Below are 23,593 nucleotides of genomic sequence, written 5' to 3'. Positions count from 1 at the left end.
AGGATGAGATGGCTAGATAGCATCACGGATGCAATGAATATGAACTTGAGCACGCTCCGGGAGAGAGCGCAGGACAGGAAGGCCTGGCGTGCTATGGTCCATGGGGTCACGAAGAGTCGGACACGACTGAACGACTGAACAACAACAACAACAACAATGTTAAGAGCAGAGGAACTAAACGATACACAGGACCAAATTGTAATCCACATCATTTGATATAACGCAATTCCCAACTCCCTTTTCCACTTTTTGAAACCTGATGGCCCACTGGTCCCATGTCCCTGGTTGCGGCCTAGAAGGTGCAGCTCCACACACAAATGGTTTTTCAAAGCTAGTTAGTTTGTGGGAATGTTGCAAAGGGCCAAATTCAAATTGGGAATGGTTTTTCAAAGCTAGTTAGTTTGTGGGAATGTTGCAAAGGGCCAAATTAGCCCAAGGGCCAAATTCAATTTCAGAGAAGTGCGGGGGGACGGGACTGCATTCCAGGGCTGGATTGGGCTGAAGGCAACAGAGTTGGGCAAAGGGGCATGGCCCTATGCCCAAAGTACCAGCATTTATTGTTCAGTCATTAAGTCGTGTCCGACTCTTCGTGACCCCATGGACCATAGCACGCCAGGCCTTCCTGTCCTCCGCTCTCTCCCGGAGCGTGCTCAAGTCCATATGCATCGGTGATGCTATCTAGCCATCTCATCCTCTGCTGCCCCCTTCTCCTTTTGCCTTCAATCTTTCCCAGCATCAGGGTCTTTTCCAGGGAGCTTTCTCTTTGCATTAGGTGGCCAAAATATTTGAGTTTCAGTATCTGTCCTTCCAATGAGCAGTCAGGGTTGATTTCCTTTAGGATTGACTGATCTGACCTCCTTGCAGTCCAGGAGACGCGTAAGAGTCTTCTCCAGCACCACAATTAGAAAGCATCCATTCTTCGGTGCTCAGCCTTCCTTAGTCCAGCTCTCACAGCCACACGTTACTACTGGAAAAACCATAGCTTTGATTATATGAATCTTTGTTGGCAAGGTGATGTCTCTGCTTCCTACTATGCTGTCTAGGTTTGCCATAGCTTTCCTCCCAAGGAGCAAGCATCTTTTAATTTCATGGCTACAGTAACCATCTGCGGTGATCGTCGAGCCCAAGAAAATAAAATCTGTCACTGCTTCCATTTCTTTCCCTTCTATATGCCAGGAAGTGATGGGGTCAGATGCCATGATCTTCGTTTTTTTAATGTTTGAGTTTCAAACCAGCTTTTGCACACTCCACTTTCACCCTCAACAACAGGCTCTGTAGATCCTCTTCGCTTTCTGCCATTGGGGTGGTATCGTCTGCGTATCTGAGGTTGTTGATAATTCTCCCGGCAATCTTAATTCCGACCTGTGATTCATCCAACCCGGTGTTTCTCATGATGTACTCTGCATATCAGTTAAATAAGCAGGGCAACAATATGCAGCCTTGTCGTACTCCTTTCCCAATTTGGAACCAATCGGTTGTTCCATGTCTGGTTCTTACTGTTGCTTCTTGACCCTCGTACCGGATTCTCAGGAGACAGGTAAGGTGGCCTGGTACTCCCATCTCTTTATAGCTTAAATCTCTTCCTGGCAATAACTCAACTTTAGCAGAGGCATTTCAGCCTTTTCGAACAGGGGAAACAAACCATGCAAAAGCCAGGAAACCAGCAAACGAGCAGTTGGGGAAAGGAGAAGGAAGCGCAGCCATCTGGTGAAACCTGGTGGAGCGGATTTGGTCCAGGAGCTTAAGGTTCAACACCCTTGGTATAAATGGTAGCTTGCTTAAAATAAATACTATAAAACAAAACAATCCATTATAAACTGGACTAAAATTTATCCTAGAACATTTTATTTTTAAGTTTCTTAGGGTGCAATCCTGTGGCCGCTAGACAGCATCTAGATGACCACAAGATTTGGGGGTTTGGGGGCACTGAGGTGGGGCCGGCGCGCCGAGCTGGGTTCCCAGGAATCCAACTCCCCACCCCCTCCCCCAACACCTCGTAGGAGGTGCGGTTTGTCCCTGGCTCTACGCTCCGAAAAGCAGTGCGGAGCGGGGAGAAAGGGGGTGTTCCTGTGGGTGGGGAGAGGAGGGGATGGTGGAGGCGCCATTACGACACTTCCTTTGCCCCACCCAGCCTCCCCCGCCCCCTGCTGAGGCGCCCTGGTTGGATAGCCAAAAGCGGCCATCTAGCCACAAATGCAGGGTGGCCAGAGCGCAAAGGAGAAGATTGCCTCCGCGCTCCTTCCACCCTGCATTGGATAGTCCGCCGCCTCTGAGTTCAGACGTGGCCAACTATACCAATATGCTTGCGCCCTTAGATACTTAAGATACTTAAGGATTGTGCACAAAGTACATGTGTTCAAAATCAATCAGTGTGACCCAGTTTTTCCACAATCCCATCCTGCTGAGCTCTAAATCTACCACACAGGGGCACTGTTCGCACCTTTACCAACAGCACTTCCCTGCCACGTGCCCTGGGAGAAAGGAAGCCATGTTCTCTGCCCCATGGAGTTTGCACAGCTATAGCCAACGTATCAGAGAAACACACCAGCATTGTCTGGAGAGGTTCAGATTTAATAGGGACTATCATAGGTCTGGATTAGCAGGAAAGCCTTAGAGTGTCTTTGATACAGTCACCAGGTTGCATCTGACTCCCACCCCATGCCTTCACCTGAAGTTAACACGATGTAATTATGACCCAACATGCAAAACAAGGGATTAAGAAACAGATGGATCTAGGCCAGCAGAGACCTGTGAGCAGCACCTCTTTATGATGCATGTGAGGAAAGAATGAAGACCCTGGATAATTCTCTGAAGAAGCAGCCCCTGCAAACACAGAGTCCACCTACGGCATCTCCGTTTTAAGTCATCGGATACATTCCTTCTCCTCCTGTGTGTGTAGCTAAAATTTACAAGAGTCACACAGATGCAGGCAGTTATTTAACAATCTATTAATGAACACTAATGAACCAAGTCCTGGGAGGAACGGTGGAATGAGCTGGATATAGTTAACCCGGAGAAGAGAAAATTACAGCAAGACACAACAGCAGACCATCTATCGGAAGGGCTGTCTTGCAAGAAGACACAGCAGACTTGTTCTTGAGGGCAGGATTGGAAACAGCGGATGGAAGCAGTTTTTGGCTGAACAGCAACAGTGGAGGAGGCAACTTCAGAAGGCGGTGGGATCTCCTTTGCTGAAGGATTTAAGCAGTCTGGACAGCCATCTGACAGGAAAGGCAAAGCTACAGCCTGCAGTGCAGAGCCTTCATTGAGCAGGGTTGGACTAGATGATCTCCAAGATCCCTTCCAACTCTAACCTTCTGCGATTCTAGGATTCTGTGGTTTTAACTCCTGTAATGTTCTTGCTAAGAGCTGGCTAATGTCCAAGGTGTGCAAAGCCTTACATACCTTCACACAGCATCACCTAGTCAAGCCAATATCTGCAGGTAAGTGGAGTGGGCAGGTGCTCTTCATCCCCCAGAGCACCAACCAGCTTTCTGCACATCTGTCACACTCACTCCTCACTCAAAGCTCTGGTCAGCTACTGCACTCTCTTCCCCACCCATTCAAAAGCATGGGTTGAGCGTCTGGCTCATGCGCAAGAGTTGAGTGCTCCAACTCCCTGCTCCCCTCCTACAATCATATTCCCACAACCTTGCTTGGGATATTTATCTTCAACAAGCAAATAAGCAGTGTTTTGTTCCACAATCATAAAGTCACCGGTACTTGAGGGTTCCCTATTTCAGTGTTACAGCCACCGTCTAGAAGCCACTTAAAGTACTCCACACAGTGGCTGATATGGCATGGTATGCTGTTCATGCACAGTGGCAATGCTTGGGAAGATCTCAGAAGCCAAAATGAGGACAAAAGAGAGTAGGTCTTCAGAGGCCTACGTGACGCTCCCACTAGGGAGCCTAAAGCGAGCCCCTTCTCTCAACCTCAGCCTTCTATTTGCAATATGGAAACACCAGTGGCCTACCTCACAGGGTTGTTGTGAGAATTTCTAGATAACAATGGAAGTGAACTACTGCAAGCATTTAGGGAAAGTACTATACACAATGTTATGTCTTTAGGTGTTTTATTTATTTATGTATTACATTTATATTCCTCCTTTTTTCCACGTGCAAGGAACCCAAGGCGCTTACATGGTCCTCCCCCTCCTCTCCATTTTATCCTCACAACACCCCCGTGAGGTAGGTTAGGCTGAGAGTCAGTGCCTGGCCCAAAGACACTCAGTAAGCTTCATGGCTCTCCCGAGTCCCAGTCCAACACTCCCGCTATGCAAGATAAGCTGCTATCTTTGATTTGCTTAATGTATATATGTTAAAACAGGAAGCACAAATGAGTTTTCTTCTCATTGCAGAATTTGGATGCCCTGGAAGAGGATTCTGATATTATTTCTGAGCACACAGCACTTGCTTATGTCATCCACCCACCTCTTTTGCATGGTTTACTCTGCCAAATTCAAGTGGCTTTGGTGGGGACCTTTGCACCCAAGGGGAAAAAATGAGAGTGGGCAGCAGACTGAAGGAGAAGGACGACAAAAATAGGGCTGGAGAGATCAGCATTCTGGAGAAGGGCTGAAGAGTTCCATTAAGGCAAAACCTGAACTAGGGAAACCACATGGCAGAGGCCTAACCAGCATTTCTAGCCAGTTGTTTGTTGCCAAGGAAAAGCCCTGGCCCAGAAATCAAGACCTGGTGACCCATTCAGTGCCCAGGTCACATCTGGCCAATCAGGAGTTGCCACGTATCATGGGAGGAGCCAAAGCTCAGTGGCAGAGCGCACGCTTTGCATGCAGAAGGTCTCTGTTCTGTCCTCAGCACCTCCAATTTAAAAGAACCCAGGTAGCAGGCTGGGGAAGGATGCTCTGTGTGAGACCCTGCAGAGTTGCTACCTGGAATAAGGCAGCTTCCGATGTACCACCATGACATCAATGTCTGTTGCCCCAGCAGAGTGTTTTGAAAGCTCTGTCTCATTACAGACGCCTTCAAATGCCTTTCTCTCTTGTAGCCCTCCCTTCTAATCTTGCCATCTCGCACTTTGGAGCTGATTGCCACACAGGTGCCCTTCTGTGTTTTCAACTCTCTCCGAGCAGTTTGACGTCAGAGCCTTGCTTCTCCTAGCACAGCCAGTGCTCGCCTTCCCTTGGGTGTGCAAAGATGCTTATCGGGGCACCTCCTGAGATCACCATCCAGCTCCTTTTTGTGTCCTCCGTCCTTTTAATGTTTTCTCCCATAAAGCATCCCCATGGAGTCATTCTCCATGGAAAATCACATCTATGTCTTTCTGTTTAGGGAGGTGCCCAGGCATCCTTGGTGTGGTCTGCTATGCTGTGTCCTAAGATCTTCCCAACAGGAATGCTTAGGGCCAGTCATCACAGGCAGAAGGATCTGGTGGATGGCCCGTAGCTCAGTGGGAGGGCACATGCTGTGTATGCAGAAGCCCCTCCCCCCCCCCGTTAAAATAGGACTGGGTAGCAAGTGATGTATACTACCACTCTAGATTTGAAAATGGGGGTCAAAATCACTTATCCAGATCCCTGCATGCCTAATGGCACATTCAGCTACCATTTTGGCAACCTGGTCCATCAGTTCATTGCCTTCAGTTGCAACACTGGTTTGTTCTTTTTCTGTTGGCCAGGTTGAAGACCTACCCTGACAATTGATGTCCCGCTCAAACCTCCCTTGGGCTTCTGAGATTTTCACCCTGCATATGTTTTCAAGCCTGCCTTCACGAGGGCTAGAAACACAAATGGAAAAAATAGGGCCAAGATGTCCATAACGCTGGACTACGTTTCACAGGGTATGAGCACAGACCACACACATTCCTTCTGCCAGCCTGCTCTGCATGAGAGCATTCCAGCTCAGCACCAAGACACCCCAAGGATCTCTGCTCCAGTACTGTTCTAAGATGAGGGCAAAGACCCAACCATACGCTTGTCAGGCATGATCTAGAACTAGCAGCTCTGGCCAAAGGAAGGACCTCAACGGAGTCAAGTCCAACAAATCTGGGTCAATCCACACGCTGGCAAAACATTTGTTCCAAAGACATTCATTCATTCATTCATTTCATGTCTATACTGCCCAATAGCCAAAGCTCTCTGGGCAGTTCCCAAAAATTAAAACCAAAGAGCAGAGAATAAAACAATATAAAATATACAAAACATTAAAACCACAGTATAACAATACAACCAGGATAAAACCTAGCAACGATGCAAGGATTTAAAATACAGATTTAAAACAGCAAAGCTAAAAGTGTATAAAGCTAAACTGCTAAGATGCCTGGGAAAATAAAAAGGTCTTCCTGGCGCTGGAAAGAATACAACGTAGGTGCCAGGTGAACCTCACTAGGGAGCTCATTCCACAACCGGGGTGCCACAGCAGAAAAGGCCCTCCTCCTAGTACCCACCTGCCTCACTTCCTTTGGCACAGGCTCATGTAGAAGGGCCACTGAGGATGATCTTAAGGTCCTGGCAGGCACATATGAGAGGAGGCGATCCTTCAGGTAACCTGGCCCCAAGCCATTAAGGGCTTTGAATGTTAATACCAGCACCCCCAAACTACGAACGTGATCCGTTAGGGGGAGTGCAGCCCCCTCCAGAAGAGGTTGAATATCAGTTAGCCGGGCAGACGAACCACCCACTAACAGTACAAGGACAAGGGATGAAGGAAGCACAAGGCATCTCACCAAGCACCATCCCTGTCATGTGCCATGGCCATACCGATTGGGTGATTTGTCGGAGTCAACTGTCGCGTGTGCGTCGCGGTTCTCCAGCGATCAGGCCTGGCTTAGACCCCCTCTCTGGTCCAGAAAAAGAACGAGGACTCGGGGCCAAGCTGACATAATGGCTGCTCGACCTGCTCAGTGTCAGCAACAGAAACGGGGAAAGGAGGAGGCACCGCGCAGAGGCAGATCCCCCAAGTTCAATTCCATTTATATCCCACCTTTTTTTTCCTCTCGCAAGGAGCCCAAGGAGCTTCCATGATCTTCTGCCTCTCCATTTTATCCTCAAAACAACCCTGTGAGGTAGATGAGACTGAGAGTCAGTGACTGGCCCAGTGAGCTTCATGGCCGAGTGGAGAACAGAACCCGGACCTCCCGACTCCCAGTCCGGCACTCTAACCACTACACCAGAGTGGCTCCCCAAGGCTATCAATGGCTACTAGACATGATGCCTGTATGCTGCCTCTGGTATTAGAGGCAGCATGACTCTGTATACCACATGCTGGTAACACCAGTGGGAGAGCGCTAGCTAGCTAGCTAGCTAGCTAGCTATTCATACATTCATTCATTTCATTTCTATACCATCCAATAGCCGAAGCTCTCTGTGCTGTGGCTCATACACCCAGTTTTGGCCACTGTGGGAACAGAATGCTGGATCAGAGAGGCCTTTGGCCTGATCCAGCAGGGCTCTTAAGTTTTTAAGTTATTATCTCCAGTGAAGAGGAAGTCAGGTTGAGAGCAGGGCTATGAAGAGCTCCTCTCTTGCTGTGGCCCTAGGAACAGCCACTGCCAGCAGGAGGTGGACCCACAGCCTAGACCATATCACCATCGGAGGAGGCAAAAGTAAGAGGTAGGGAGAGAGCTAGGGATGGACAAAAGGGACTTACCTGGTCCCGCAGCTTGCTTCGCGGTGGGGAGGAGGCGCTTCCGTTCTCCCCCCGAGGTTCAGGCGAGGGGGGGGAGGCGCCCCGCCTCGCCCGGCCGAAATTCAGGCCGGGGGGGAGGCGCCCCATCCCTCGCTGCCGAAATTCAGGCCGGGGAGGAGCACCCCGTCTCCCCGGCCGCGAAAAAAAAAGTAAAAAACACACACACACACACACCCGTGATAGGCTACGTAACGATTTACGTAGCCTATCACGGCTAGATTTCCAAAGTCAGCCGTGATAGGCTACGTAAATCGTCACGTAGCCTATCACGGGTGACTTTGAAAAAAAAAAGCGTGTACGCAAATGGCGGCACCCATGGGGCGCCGCCATTTGCATTCCTTAGTTTGGCACGTCTAGTCTACGTAAAGATTTACGTAGACTACGGTGAAAATAAGGGAACGCTATTTGCGTTGCCCTTATTTTCGCCGTAGTCTACGTAAATCTTTACGTAGACTAGATGTGCCAAACTAAGGAACACAAATGGCGGCGCCCCATGGGTGCCGCCATTTGCGTACGCGCTTTTTTTTTCCCCCAAGTCACCCGTGATAGGCTACGTGACGATTTACGTAGCCTATCACGGCTGACTTTGGAAATCTAGCCGTGACAGGCTACGTAAATCGTTACGTAGCCTATCATGGGTGTGTGTTTTTTTTTTTTTACTTTCCTTTTTTATTTTGCAATGGCGGCAGCAGCAGCTGGTCAGAAGACCGGCCGCCGCCGCCGGGACCCGCCGCCAAGAGGGACATTTGCACGAGGTAAGTCCCATCCCGGGGGGGGGGGCGGGGGGCCGGCGGAGAATTTCACCACCAATTTCGGGGGGCCGAATGCGTTGGCATTCGGCCTCCCGGAGATTCGTGGAGAAATTCTCCGCCATCCCTAGAGAGAGCGGGGCACAAGGAAGATTCAGGCCTCTGTCCAAGACACTCACATTCTAGGGTTCATTTTGGAGATGTACCAGCACCATCCAAAACTGTATTGTCCTATCTTCTGTCTGGGATACACATACACATACACACACACACACTGCAGATATGTGAGGTTGAACTCCTTGGCCATGCTAAACTTGTCTTCTGAAAGGGGAGGCATCCACCTCACCATCAAAATCCTTGGGAACATACCACCCCATTTGTAAGCTCACATCCACAAGATCAAGGGTAGATATTCAGTATTTAAATCAAGTACCAAGCCAGGAGATGCAAAGGACACTTCCCAAAATGCAGGTCAGATGAAGAGGGGTTAGCAACCGAGTGACCCTCAGGCCAAACCTGGTCTACACACTCACTCCACCATGGCTCCTCCAGCTGGCCAATCGACAAGTGGAGGAAAACAGCCTGGGGGGAGCAATAGGGTGAACCTGCAGGCTAAGAGGCCCCTGGCAAAGGCAGTTGCTGGCCAGGGCACTAAATGGCCAGGTGGGACGGGCACTGCAAATTCAGATTGTAACCCACTCCATCCCTGAAGGTTCAGAGCATGCAATAACATTTCAAAGGCCAAAACCTTCCTAACACCAAAACACACACACACATGCGATCGCGCACACACACACACACACACACACACCCATTTAACTAAAGTACTAAAACAAATGGTCCATGGGGTCACGAAGAGTCGGACACGACTGAACAACAACAACAACTAAAAGAAATTAAAGGAGACGATCACTGATTAACCCTGGGCATTGAAAGCAAGCCCTGACTAGGAAGTTGTAAACTGTTTCTGGAAGAACACACACACACACACCTTTCAATTTGGGAAACTTGTCGATCTAGTTGTAATTGGGAAGCCTGGTAAATAGAGTTCACCTTAAATAACTGACCGTCTTTCATGTGTTCTGCTATTTCCTTTACTAAGCTGGTTTCAAAACAGATGTTGTGGTCTCGGACAAAAACAGAGGGGCATGCGAGCACCCCACTTCTGAGCAGTGAGACATTTCAGGGGTTCCAGCACTGACTCAGAGTTTGGTTTCCTTTGACTGGAAACTTCTGGCACTGCTGTTATAGGTGTCTTTGCATTTATATACAGACGGCGCATACGACACGCCTCCACAGTATTAGCACGATAATAGCTTCCTGTTCTCCATCAGACTTTTATGGGAACCCACCGTGCCATAGGATTTCCTGCAGAAAGCAAAGTCAGCTCTCTGCCTGTATTGCTGACCCATTTCCAGCACAGACTGACATCCTGCCACACACAGACCTCACTCACCCCCCCACCCCCGCCTCTTGTCTAGTGGAGGAAGAAAGATGAGTCATCCTCACCCATCACCTATGCCTCTTTGGGCCATCCCAGCTCTCATTGAAACGCATCACAGAATGCCATTGGCAATCAACTCTTTAGTCAGGTCTTAAGAGGTTTTGCTGCAGGGCACCCCAGAAATCTTAGTGGGGAGTCATGGAGTTGGGAGGGATCCAGAATCTCCTGGCAATCAGTCACTGGGCTGTAAGGGTTATGGCAGCCTCCTCCAACCGGGTGCCCTCCAGATGTGTCGGACTGCCACTGGCCGGGAACAATGGCATTTGCAGCCCAACACATCTAGATGGAGGCTGGTCCAACCCGACTGGCAAGGTCTTCAGTACCTAAGACCCTTTTAGTTAGAGATGCCAGGACTGGACCTGGGACCTTCTGTATGCAAAACATGAGCTTTGCCGCTGAGCTTAATCTCTTTGGGATTAAGGCAGAATTGTAACTCAAGTGTTGCTGACATTCATCTTAAATGCTCTTTAATCTTCACAATCAAGCAACATTCTTGGTATCGGGATTAGTAACATAACCACACACTCTGTATTTCTCCAGGCCTATGGAGCAAAGGCAACCAAACATCGCACCCGCCTAACCCAGTTTCTTGTTGGGCATCAATTCACATTGCTAAAAAACTTGTTGTCTTCAGGGTTTTTTGGCCCTGTGGTTTTCAGTTTGACTTATGTTCTCTTTTAGCTGGCTTTGTTTCTATTTTACAAAATGCGAACGCTCTCCAGGAGGTGGGGGAAGGGGAGGGAAGACCCACACATACAAAAAATACTTCTTCAGGTTTAGCACACAATTCCCTTATTACGAAATGCTTGCAACATTCTGCTTGCTCATGCCCATGTTTGGGAAATTCTTTGTGTTTTTGGTCATCTTCTCTCTCTCTGCCATCCAAGCCTCCAATTTGAATGCCTGCCCTTTCCAGCTATACACTGTTAACAGAGGACTGGTGTTTTAAGCTGAGGCAACTATGAACAGTCTTTAATTATCAAGAGAGTGCATAGCCTAGTTTTCACGGGGCAAACCAATGCTCCTCCATGCAAAATTATCCTTGCACACAGAAAGCTAGCATGTCAGCGAGAGGTTCTCCCTGACGTGCTAGTTTTCTAAGCACATGGATCCTTTGATGGATCCCCATCTTGGTGGTCCTCCCCTGAGATCTAGAGTGGTACAACCCAGACGTGGGTTGACCGCCTCAGAGAAATAGGCCACTGCCAGAAGCAGAATCGTGGGCTGGGCCAGATCACAGCCAGCATCAAGGGTCGGCATTGTTTGGCACCTGCCGTGGTCCACACATCAGCAGGAGATCTGCTGCCAACCCCCGGAGGCCTATCCCTGCTGCTGCTCTTCCTTGCTGTCATGGCCACCTTGCCCATCCTCTCCAAGTGTACAAGCAGCAACAAGGACAATGAGAAGGACCAGTAGTCCCCACTCAGAAATGGGGCCCACTAAGAGCATCTTTCACACACACCCCAAAAAAAGAAAACTGGAGCCAGCACTTGACTGAAACTTTGGTCCATTCCAGGAAAGCAGTTCTTACAGTCTTCACACAGGACTCCCTTTTAATTTTTTACCATTATGTCCACCTGCCGCCTTCTCTTCCAAGGGAAAACAGATGCAAAGGAAGGCAGGGCTTGTGAAATCATCGTTCAGTGGTTGTGTACAGTATAAGTTGTCCAACCGTTGTGCACACAAGGGGATTTTGGCAAGCACAGCTTGTCAAGCAGCGAACAATACAAAGAAGTGCACCCAGTGAAACATACTCTAGTACACAAGTTTTAGCGGCGAAGGAGCTCTGGATTGAGTCACACTCCTCTTCCCCTCTCCCCACACCTCATCTTTAACAAAACTTAAATGCTGCTGCAGGAAGGGAGCCAGCATTGGTACAACCAACCACAGTGAGTGTTGTGCCCTCCTTGTAGATCATGTCCCAACAGCAGGATATCAGTATCAGCAGCTCCCAACCTGGTGCACCCCCAGATGTGTTGGACTACAACTCCCAGCCTTGGCTGGGTCACGGTGGGAGTTGCAGTCCAACATATCTGGGTGTTCAGCAGGTCGGGGAAGGATGTTGAATATGTTTGGCCATTAAATGGGCCAGTTAACATATTCAGAAGAAACAAACCCGAGGAGCGATTTAGAATGAAAAGTTTCTTTAAGGAACAAGGATGTTCTCCTGCCACCAGGGGAAAACATCATTCCGAGCACAACTTTTCAACAAACGAAATCCATAAATCAATAGAGAATCCGCGGGGAAAGCACCCGAAGGCAGACCAAAGAAGAGCTAGCAAAAGGGTTGCGTTAAAAGAGGTTCAGGGAGCCAGGCTGACAGGCAAGCAAACTGGAAACGAGAAGTAAACACTCTACAACTCTCAGAAGGGTGTGGACTGTTTGGAGTTGGGTGTGTCAACAGCACTGGGGCTTTTCAGCCCTTTTCCCACGCTTCGCACAAGTCCCTCTAGAAGCATTCAGGAGCAGGGAACAAGCCAAGTGGGCTCAAAATAGTGGCCCACCTGGGCCAGAAGTCAACCAACAAGTGCTAAGTGTGGGCCTCCGGAGAACATTTCAGTCACTTTGGTACCCAGTGCCAGACACAGAGTTAGAAGGAACTCAAGGAGGCTGGGTGGAACATTCCTGGCCCAAAGCATCCTCAACAAAGCATTTCTACTAAGTTCCGGGGGGGGGGGTGAACTTTGTTTTTATTGTTCATTAAATCATTATTTTATTGCTGGGTTTTTAATTGTGTTTTTGGTGTTTTTATTGTATTTATTTTATGATGGTTTTAACTATGTTTTTATTTTGGCTTTTACTGTTGTAAGCCACCTTGAGAGCCATTTCCTGGTCCAGCAGCGAGGTAACAATTACATGAATAAATAATTACTAATAAATAAATACATGTTTTATTTTATGCATTGCTTTTAATGCTGGCTGTGTTTTTCACCTTGTGGGGCCCTAGGCCCCCAAAGCAGGAAATAAACATTTCAAATATTTAAATAAATGTGAACATTGGCCTAGGCGCAACTTTGCCCTGCTTATGGGACTTTGAAAGTTCCTCCATTCCAACTGACTACACACAAAAATCTTGCCATTTTCAACCATTTGAAAGGCTGTCACAGCAACGATGGCGCAAATTTGTTTTCTGTTGGTCCATAGGGTAGGACCTGAAGCAGTGGGGTCACATTACAAAACGGATTTTGACTAAACGTGAGTCCTTCCTGGTGGTACAAGCCATTCAACAGTAGAACAGCCTGCTTTAGAAACTGATGGCTTCTCCTTCATTAGAGATTCTTCAGCAGACGCTGGACAGCCACCTATCCACAGAGCTGTACTAGTGGATTTCTTGCATCGGCAGGGGGCTGACTAGATGATGTTCGAAGTCCCTTCCAGCTCTATGAAATTTTGTGGGACTACACAATTCTCATTTTTTTCTCCAGGAGCCGGTGCTCAAACTGGGGAAGGGGGAGTGAGATGAAACCAGATTCAGGATGTGAAGTGGTAACCCAAAGTTAATGTGTTTTTTCATGGTAACTTATCATGGGGGACGCAGCAACAGATCAAAAGACTGTAGAGCCCTGCTCCTTAACAACTAAAATACAGAACCGCAACAATTCACTGTGGCAACAATATATAAATCAAGAAGCCTCCTCCTGCCAGGGAACTAAACATCCAGGAAAGACATTCTCCCAAGTAGCCACTCACACATTGTTGCATCAGGTCAGTTAAGAGTCAAGTGACCAATCGAGGATGCCCTTGCAAACCAGAAGAAAGGTGGAGGGTTTTACACACACACACACACACACACACACCCCTTTAGATCTTCCGTGAGCTTCCAATGATTAAGTAGGTCCATGTGCGGGTAGGCCCAATAAATATTTGCCAAGCTGCTCCTGCACCTCTTTTCCTCCCGAAGACATGTGGTTTACTTGGCTTGGGTATCTGCAAGAACATTCAGTCTAAAAATAATGACAACCAACGTAGCAAGAATCAAATTTTTGGCATTCCGCCGTATGCCCTAGGAGAGTGGCCCTCCACCTGCACAGGCACACTGATTAACTTCAATATAGATAACAGCCCCACACATTGTAACCTCTCCTCAGGAGAGAAGCGCTCCAGGCTCCTGATCAGTTTGGCTGCCCTTTTCTGCACCTTTTCCAGTTCTACAACATCCTTTTTGAGGTGCAGTGACCAGAACTGTACCAGTATCCCAAGTGTGGTTGCACTATAGATGCATATAAAGGCATTATTATATTGCCAGTTTTCCTAATGAACCCCATCATGGAATGGCCACCCCACCACCCTGGTAAGGAAACTTCAAGAAAAAAAAATACATGCAACTGAATATCAAGTGTCAACTGGACATATAACACCACAAATACAGCTATGTGTGGAACAATAAGATTGCCTGGTATTTTACACTTCTCCAAATGTTGTGATCAAAAAATGCATGCAAAAATGGCTACATGGGGAAAATGCATACAAAACTGCATACGCTGGGGAAAATCGCATTAAAAAAGGCATACATTAGGGGAAAGTGGTTGCAAAACATGCATATATTAGGGAAGTCTGCATATAGAAACATGTGTACAAATTTTTGTGTACACAAAAATGCATACAGATTTGTGTGCGTACTTTAAAAAAAAAATTGTACACTGATTCAAAAACTGGACGGAACAAAACACATGCTTGAAGAAATCGAAACACTGCAGAAAACAAAAAGGCCAGATTTATCCATTTCCACATGACAAACAGGTCAATCCCTATGGGCGAGAACCATACAAATGTAAATCCAACATCAGAAACGGCAATATTCAGAAACCAGTAGGAGATCATTTCAACCTAGCAGGACACTCTGCTATTGATGTTAACGTGGCCATTCTTGAACAATGGAATTTCAAAGGGAGACTCCAAAACTGCAGAATTACGATTTATTTGTTTATTCAATGGTTACGCTGCTTTTCCACCAAGTAAATGGTGCTCAAGGTGGCTAACAATCATAAAGACATTTATTTGGGTCTGAAGAGAGGGAATAGTTTCCTGTCCCACTATTGTCCAACTTAGCATTACTAAATTGCTTGTTATCATTTACCACAGCTGTCGAGAACAATCACTGTGCTTATTTTCAATTGTCACTGTCTGTACTGTTTGCACTTCATCTCCCCCTGATCTCAATGCTTGCAATCCCCAGCCAGCCACCCAACCGCATGTACATATAGCTACAACAGAAGGTAACACCATGCCTGCGATGAAATGGACTCCAGTCCCCAAAAGCTTATACCATAATACCTTGTTAGTCTTTAGGGCAGCTTGCCATGACCTGGCACCCACCCAGATGTGTTGTACTGCTACTCCCATCATCCTCAGTGTGTCCTATAGTTGTGCTGGCTGGGGATGATGGGATTTGTAGTCTGGCGCATCTGGAGGGCGCTGGGTTGGCAAAGGCTGCCTTAGGGTGCCACAAGGCTCTTTCTTGTTTTGCCTACATCCCAGTGAACTCTATTTGGGAGCAAGTACCACAAAGTTTCATCCAGTGGTGTGCCCGCAGCTGGAGCTTGGGGCCAAAATCCAGGGCCCGGCCACCCAGCCCCCCCCCCCAATGACTACACAGAGAGCAGCAGGTGACGCAGGCAGCAGATGCAAACTCCATTCTATTCTTGGAGTCATGATAGTGCTACGGTTGAAGTGAGTTTAAAATGCAAAACTGCTCTACTTCGAGGATTTTTAAAAATCAGATTTGGCAACGAGTTTTGTTGTTGCTGTTCTAATGTATATGGAATGGAGAAACAGCTGTAGAGCATGGAATTGTGGTTGTGCGGGGGGGCGCTGGAATGTTAGTTGTGTACTTTGCAGCTGAAGTAATACACATGGCTGTCTAAAGCCCCCCCCCCCCCCCGCACCATTAAGACCATGAAGTCCAGGGTCTAAAATTGCCTTGATGCACCACTGGTTTCCTCTGAATTGTTCTCTGGGGTTAGAGAGTCCTACTTAGCCAGCTTCTAGAGCAATTACGGCCTTTGTTTGCCACGCACCAACATCCTCCACTCAATGGCAAAAGCCCCAGAGAGAAGTGGAGATGCCTGCTGAATGACAAAGAACAAAGCTTGGTGGCCCCTTCCCCCCAAAAAAAAAAGAACTTTAGGAGAGGTCACCCTTTTGCCCAGCTGAGGAAGGTCTGCAAAGTGGGTGAAGGGCAAGCACCAACAACAGCTCTTCTTGCTTTTTGCACTGTTGATTAACATCCAAAATATGCACACACACCCCAACGGAAATGTTGACAAGCCAAGGTGCCATTTAGGAAGGCGGCATGGGGGTGGGCTAGCCCCACTCAACATTTCAGATTATTCCTCTCGTACCAACAGCCAAGTCACTCATTCTACGCACCGTCTATAGTAATAATTGGAGCTGTGCACAAAAGCTCTCTCAAAATGGGCGGAGAGAAATTGGGGGGACAATTTCACCAAATTTCTCCAAGGGGAGGAGAAACTCTCCAACAGTTTCTCACAGGTAGGGCTCACCATTGGCGGGGGTTGTTCCACGGCTCCTTCTTCTTTTTCCTAAAGGTTTTTCTTTTTCTCTTTGCACTGGCAACTGTGTCGGCACCCTGGTCCCCATTTCTCCTCCTCCACAGTGCAGGTGTGAGCGGGAAGTGTTGCATCCAGCTCCAGGGAAGAGGTGGAGAAAGTGCTGTGACAAAACCTGTCTTCTAATTTCCTGAAAGTTTTCTTCTCCCGTGAAAGAGGCCTCCATTGTTCTGCCTCATTCTCAAGGCATTTTATAACTGATTTTTGTGCTGTTTTTGAGCTTACCTAACCACTGTGAGGCGGCTGAGGGTGATGCCTATATGTCTTTTTTTCTTTTCTATTGCATATCTCCCCATTGCTCTGCAGCCTCCCAGGCTGCCTGCACTTCCTGATCTGAAAAACCCCTATGGGAGGAATTATTTCATGATGCCTTCCCCTGGGCTTTAAGTGTGGGACGCCAAGGAGGCTAAACGCCGCTGGAGCAATAATTGTACAATGAAAGTGCAGGACACTGATGCACACTCCTTGGCCACCTCATAAGTAAGGTAAGCACAAGAAACCCAAACTCCACCCATGAAAATTTCTCTGAAATTTTCTTCTCCTTTGAATTTCTTTGGGAAACCATTTCATTTCTTTCAGATTGAATGAGAACAGTCGAAAAAAATGTGGGAGAAATTTTCAGCAAAGTGCTAGTAATACTCAGTTTAAAGGGCCTCTAAGGTAAGTTATACACGCCAAAGGCACAAAGCCCTTAGAGCCAAAACAAATGAGGATTGTGAATAGCACTGTGTTGTTGACAATGTGGTCTGAGGTATAAAGCAACCACAACAAGGGCTTTTAACGTATGCAGCTGTTTTGCAATTGAATCTTTTATCTTGACAGGACGTGTAACGGTGTCCGCTGCCTTTCTTGCACTCCTTCCCTTTCCCTCTTGGTTTGAGATTGTGCCCTCTTTGGCAACAGAGATCCTTCTATGTTGCCTATGGAATTCTGTAAGGCACCATCTACACCAGGAAAGGCGAGTCATCTCCGCCCATCACCTATGCCTCTTCGGGCCATCCTAGTTCCCACTGAAATGCATCACCAGAATGCTATTGGCGATCAACTGTCTTTTGCCAGGTCTTAAGAGGGTTTGCCGCAGGGCACAGCCAGAAATCTTAGCATTGAGAATTATGGAGTCAGGAGGCAACGTGTGGCTCTCTGGATGATTTGGCGTACAACTCCCATCATCATGGGAGGATAATGAGGAGGATAATGTAAGCCGCCGTGAGTTCCTTGCGAGAGGGAGAAAGGCGGGGTATAAATGCAATAAATAAATAAAATAAATCATTCACCATTGGCTATGCTGGCAAGGGCTGCTGGGAGTTGTACACCAAAACATCCAGAGGGTTACAAGTTGCCCCCCCCCCACTGATCCACACACCGCAGGGGCAACCTTCATCCATCAGAGGCCTTCTGTACAGCCCGCCACAGACATCCATTCACCCCGCTCCCCCCCCCCCGCCCTGCTCCTCATCCAGGGGCATCATTTAAAAGGGCAAGACAGTGTGTGAAATCTCTTCTCCATTTAAATCTTCCCCACCCAGCTGACTGGCAAGGGAGGAAGTGTGATGTGGTCTTAGTGTGCAGGAACGGAAGGTTGAAACCTCCACATCCACGTGCACTGGTGGGGGGGGGCGACCCAGTGTGTGTGTGCACCTGAGTGCCTGCATGGCACAGCCCCTGTCCCACTGCCTATTGCGGAATGCAGACCTCCATGGCAAAAGGGTTGCCCACCCCTGATCTGCATCATTGGCAGGGTATAAAATGCATTATTGCTACTACAGTGCTATCCACGTACTTTGCACTTTATGGCCAACTTCAGAAGCCAACAATAGAGGGGCATCTTCCCCAGAGAACCTACAAGCCAGCCCTACAGAATGAAACAAGAAAAGCTTAGAAACTACTCCTGTGCCCCATATATCAGATTTACCTGGAATATAAAAACACCCAAATAGTCTTGCTATATCAAACCCAGAGCCCCCGAGAGGCTGCACTTTAGCAATGCATCCCTTGTCCTTTGTGCTTTGGACACAAGTGTAACACAGATGGTGCCTTGTTAAGAGCGCAAAGTGAAGTAAATGACCTTGCAGAAATATCCCTTGCAGAAAAGGCATTCAACCCGATGGTATGAAATCTCTTTTTGACCAATGTTCCATATCACTCCAACTTGAGATAGCCTGACCCAGCCCTGCAAAGTCTGTCACCTTGAGGTTTCTCTCTACCCACACCTAAAACCCCTTTGGTTACCCACTTTGTAACCAGAACTGTCTAGAGGTTCCACAGTCCCATACCCTGAAGCCTTTGACACAGAAAAACAGATACAATCTGTATATTTCACACACATGGATTTTGCAACATAGGCCTTAACCAGCCAAACAAGTGAGGAATCTGAAAATCTGCACAGCAGTCTGGAAATCTACATTTCAAAACAGAAATCCCACTTACCCACCCCGCCACCTTTTCACATTGATGTGTCATCAACCTGCACATTTTGATCACATTTGCAGTTCTTTGTCATAAATTTGCACATAGCATCTCACTACCTGGCCACTTAAATAGACACAATTTCAACCTGGCAAAGTTATGAGTTCCAGTTTCCAAGTGGGACAACCTGAACCGTGTCGGCCAAATGAGGCCAACTGACAGAGAAGCTCCAAGATGTATTGGGTCTAAAGCCAATGCACACCAGCAACAAAGACTGGAGACAGTTTTCTCTTGAAGCATGTTATTATGACAGAAGCATCACTGTGCATGGCCTACACACTCCTCCCACTGTCATCTCTGCTAACTTAAAACCTGCCATACCAGTTGGCAACGATGCCTTTGTCTTTCTGCCTTCCCATCTCTTAAAAACAGTTGTCTTTCCCCAGAAAGCACACAATCCTTCATTTGGGGCACGTCTCCTTTCGCAAAATGCACCACCCATCTGCTCTTTTCATCTTTGGCTGCCCTTTCCTGCGCCTTTTCCAGCTCTGTTACATCTATGGCCATAGCAGCCACATCCCATGACCTGCCAGCTATGCGAAACCCCCTTGAAACCTTGCAATCCTAGGTGGGCAACTAAAACCTGGAGTTTTCTCAAGCCTCCAATGAGCCACCACATGAGAGCTCTGTTCAGCTTGCGGGGGGGGGGGGGGTTCCACAATTTTGTGCAGGCTGCAAAAAGTACCCCATGTCACATCACACTGGTGTGCGGGGATGGCAATGTTGTGACTGTTTGTGACAAGGAACAGGACGGATGTGGACTGAACTAGGGCACACATGTGTAGCTCAGTGGTAGGAGAGCACATGCTCTGCGAGGAGAAGGGCTGGAAAAACTCCTGCCTGCATCCCCGGTCGCCGGAGAGCCACTGCTGCCAGTCAGCACCCACAACACCGGGTTAGATGGGCTGATGGTGTGAACCAGGGCAGCGCCGCGCCAGAGGCCCCTCTTCTGCACATGGGGAAAGGCGGAGATGCAAAGCCGCGTCCCTTCCCCCTCCCCGCCCCACGCACGGAATGCCCGTCCCCGCAGAGCGCAGGCCGCGCCTCTCTGGCACATCAAAAGCTGCCTGGTGCGGAGCCGCAGGGCAGTATCCGGTGTGAGACCGACTTAGAGTAGAACCATTACAATGAATGGGGCTGAAGTTAGCCGTGCATTTCAACGGGTCTCCTCTAAGCAAGGCTAACGCCGGATACTGCCCGGAGGCCCCGCGCCCCCCTCGCTCAATGGTGCCTCCTCGCCCCGGAGGGGCTGGGGTTTTGTTTCGCCCCCCCCACGTCTTGAGGCCATCTGGGGGGCTGAAGCTGGGGCCTCCCGCACGCAGCGCGGCTCCCCCTCCCGAGGCGCGCCCCCCTCCCCGGCGCGACGGCGCTCGGCCCGCTCCCCCAGCCCCCGCGGAAGGCCGGCGGCCCCGGCCCTTCCCGGCCGCCTCCCGCACGGGGGGCGCCCCGCTCCTCGCCCTCCCGGTGCCCGTGCGCAGAGCGCGGGGGGGGGCCGCGCCCCCGCCCCACTGCGGACAAGCGCCCGCCAGGAGCGGCGCCCCCGGCTGCTGCGGGCCGCGCCCCCGAGGCTGGCCGGGGCCGGGGCGGGGGCGCGGCGCCTGCCATACCTGCGCCGGGCGGCAGGAGCGGGCGGCGCGCGGCCCGCGGAGCCTCGGGCGGCGGCGGCGAGCAGGCGGAGCCGGGAGCGGGGCGCCTCGGCGGCAGGCGGCCAGCCTCCGCCCCGCGCCGCCTTCGCTCCGCCCGCGAGCAGCGAGGCCGGCAGCCGAGGGGCGGGCGGCAGCGGCGCGGCCTCCGCTCCGGGCCCGCCGCCGTCCCGTCCCGTCCCCGGCCGCGCGCCCCCGCGCGCCCGGCCTTTTCGCGGACACGCCGCCCCCGAGAAGAGCGCGGCTGCCTCGGGTCCCCGGCGGGCTTCTGCCTGTTCAGGCGACAGCGCCTCTGCCCGGAACGGGGGGGGGTCATTCATTATTATCATTACATTTACATCCTCTCTCCGCCCCGCACCCCTTGCAAGGAGCCCGGGGTGTCTCTCATGCGCCCCCGCCTCTCCATTTTATCCTCGCAACACCCCTGTGAGGCAGGTGAGGCTCAGAGTCGGCGACTGGCCCCAAGGCACCCAGGGAGCTTCCTGGCTGAGCGGGGACTCGAACTCCGGTCTCCCGAGTCCCGGCCCAGCGCCCCCAGTAAGCAAGAAAAGGTGGATGGCCTGGTGTGGGGAACAAACCAAGCCGTTACTCCATAAATTAGCTTGGGGAATGGGGCGCGGGGCACAATCCCTTGTGATTGTTTCTTGCTCCACCTCTTTTACTGGGCTCCACGCAGGTCTGTGCCCATTGCATGTCCAACGGGCCATGAGAGGAGTACCGAGGATGAGATACGCAAAGGCAGTTTGTGCACTACTTAAATCGGCATGCACATTTCTCTTGTGTCGATTTCAACACCACTGAGTTTACAGTCTTATTTCTATTGTTACATTCATGTCCTGCCATTGTTCCTCCCTCAAGGAACCCAAGGCCGCTGGCGTGGGCCTCTTCCTCCTTTCCGTTTCATCTTCACAACAACCCTGTGAGGTAGGTGAGGCTGAGAGTCAGCGACTGGCCCCAAGGGATTCAGTGTGCTTCATGGCAGAGTGGGGACTAGAACCCGGATCTCCTGGGCCCCAGTGCAAAACTCTAACCACTACACTACACTACCCTGGCTCTCATACCCTTCCTGCTCCACCCATTATAATGCCAGAAAAAGAGCCCCTGCTAGGTCGGACCAAAGGACAGCACATCTTGCTCCACATCCTATTTCCCACAGTGAGCAGCGCATGGAGGCCCCAGCGCGCCCCATTCTGGAACTCCGAGGTTCCACCGCTTTGCCACGCTGAGTAACAGCCGCCAAGAGGCCACCCGCCCTCACCTCGCGGCAAGCCAGCAGCCCGTCCCTCGCCAAGTCTGGGGGCAGCAAATTCCCCCAGTCTGCCATGCTTTGTCCCACCAGGCTGCCTCTTCTTCTCATCGCGACCTTCTCTGTCCCCTCCTTTCTTCTCTCCTTTCTTTGCCTTTACCACATCCGTCTCCTTTCTAAGCTGGAGTACTTTGTTTTGTCCAGTTTTCATTCACTCATTTCTTTGGAGCTTTCCTTTATTTTATGCTTTTCTAACCCCGCCTCCTCCATATCTCCTTCAATCTCCATTTCCCACTTGGGGGGTGGGGGGGGGGATAGAGCTCTCCTCCATCCTGCCTGTCAGCACTATAATCTGTCCTGTCTGTGCTACCTTCATTCTCCACCCCTTTATATTTATTTTACCCTTTATCCTCCTCTTCTGCCCGCCATCATCTGATCTTCCTTGTTTTGGCTTTCACTTCCCCCTTTTTCTACCAGTCGCTTTGCTCCCGTCTCTCTGCTCCCTTCTTTCTCTCTTGTACCTGCCTCTCTTCTCTCACCCTCAGTCATGTTCATCCTATTCTTCCTTCTCCATCTGCTTCTCTCCTACTTCCTCCCCATTAACTAATACCCTTCATCCATTCTCATCATTTTCTTTGATTCTTCACCACATTCCTTTTTCAGCTGCAAGTTTTCTTTCCTCCTGCTTTATCTTTTCCCCACCCCACCTCACCTTTTCCCATCAGGGGCCCCACCTTTTCATTTTATTGTATTCCAGTGGGGCTCGTGCATTTCACCACTGTGTGAAAGGCAGAACACCAGCCAGTGCAGCTGTGCATCTCCCCCGGGATGAAGCTGCAGGGATGCAAAGCTCTTTCTTAATGCCCTGCCCCTTACCCTCATCTGGGATAAAGTCTAATGATACGAAATAAAACAAAATCTAAGCCCATGTGACTACGTTTACTCATACTCACCCCTCATTACCTTTGTCTCTCTCATTCCACTCTTCCTTTTGTGGGCCCTCTCTCCCTCCCTCCCTCCTGTCTGTCTTTAGACTGTAAGCTCCTTGGGGCAGGGAAGGGAACTGTCTTTTTGCTTTGGTTATTCTGAAAAGCAACATCATGGTACTGCATCAATAATACAAGGTTGAATTTCTGCTTGCCGGACAGCAGTCTAAGGCACTGCCAAAAATGGGAAGTGATTCAGCAACACCATTTCTTGCTCCCATTCATTCGTCCATCCTTCTCTCCCTCTCCTGCCTCTGCCATGGTCTGCCTTGCCCTTCTCCACTTTTCAAGCACTCCTCATCCTTTTCCTCTCTCCAGCTCTTTAACTCCTTCCCCCACCCCCACCCCGATTCTCCCTTTGCATTTCTCCTCCTAGATTACTCCTTCCTTCTTTTACGTTTCCTGGCCCTTGGCTTGCTCCCTTCACTTCTCCTGGCCTACCCTCCTGCCCTCCTCGAGCTCTCCATCTCCTGCCACCCCTCACATATGCACACCTTACCTGGCCTCTTTCCCTTCACACCAGGTGAATCCTTGCAAAGCACGCAGAACCACAGGGAAGGGTCTCCAGATCAGCCCCCAAAAGAAAAAGTGAAACTTTTGCTTGAGCTTCTGCTCTTGGGCTAATGTCTCCCCCCTGCCTCTCCTCAGCCCCCTTTGAACCTCCTCCTGGACTTTACCCAAAGCACTGGCTTCAGACTGACGTCAGGATCCCGAATTCCTGTGTTTCCCTGAAGGCAGTTTTGACCATGTAAGGCATGGGGATGGCAAATTTGCATTGCCA

The 23,593-nt window shown here is 49.7% G+C and overlaps 1 protein-coding gene across 1 annotated transcript in view; it reads right to left on the bottom strand.

Moving 5' to 3' along the window:
* Positions 1-20,590, bottom strand: part of LPP (LIM domain containing preferred translocation partner in lipoma) — a 382,758-nt gene extending 362,168 nt beyond the window's left edge. Inside the window, exons 1-2 of the mRNA XM_084847796.1 lie at positions 20,545-20,590; positions 6,945-7,019 (exon numbers count right to left, since the gene is read on the bottom strand). The gene's annotated coding sequence lies outside the window, so the exon portion shown is untranslated. The remainder of the gene's footprint in view (positions 1-6,944; positions 7,020-20,544) is intronic.
* Between the last annotated feature and the right edge of the window lie 3,003 nt (positions 20,591-23,593).

Source organism: Heloderma suspectum, chromosome 3, assembly GCF_057233095.1.
Source record: "Heloderma suspectum isolate Gila_16-S chromosome 3, 16-S_ref, whole genome shotgun sequence".
NCBI classification, from domain to species: domain Eukaryota; kingdom Metazoa; phylum Chordata; class Lepidosauria; order Squamata; family Helodermatidae; genus Heloderma; species Heloderma suspectum.
Note: the sequence above shows the minus strand (reverse complement) of the source record. Positions and strands in the feature narration are given on the sequence as shown.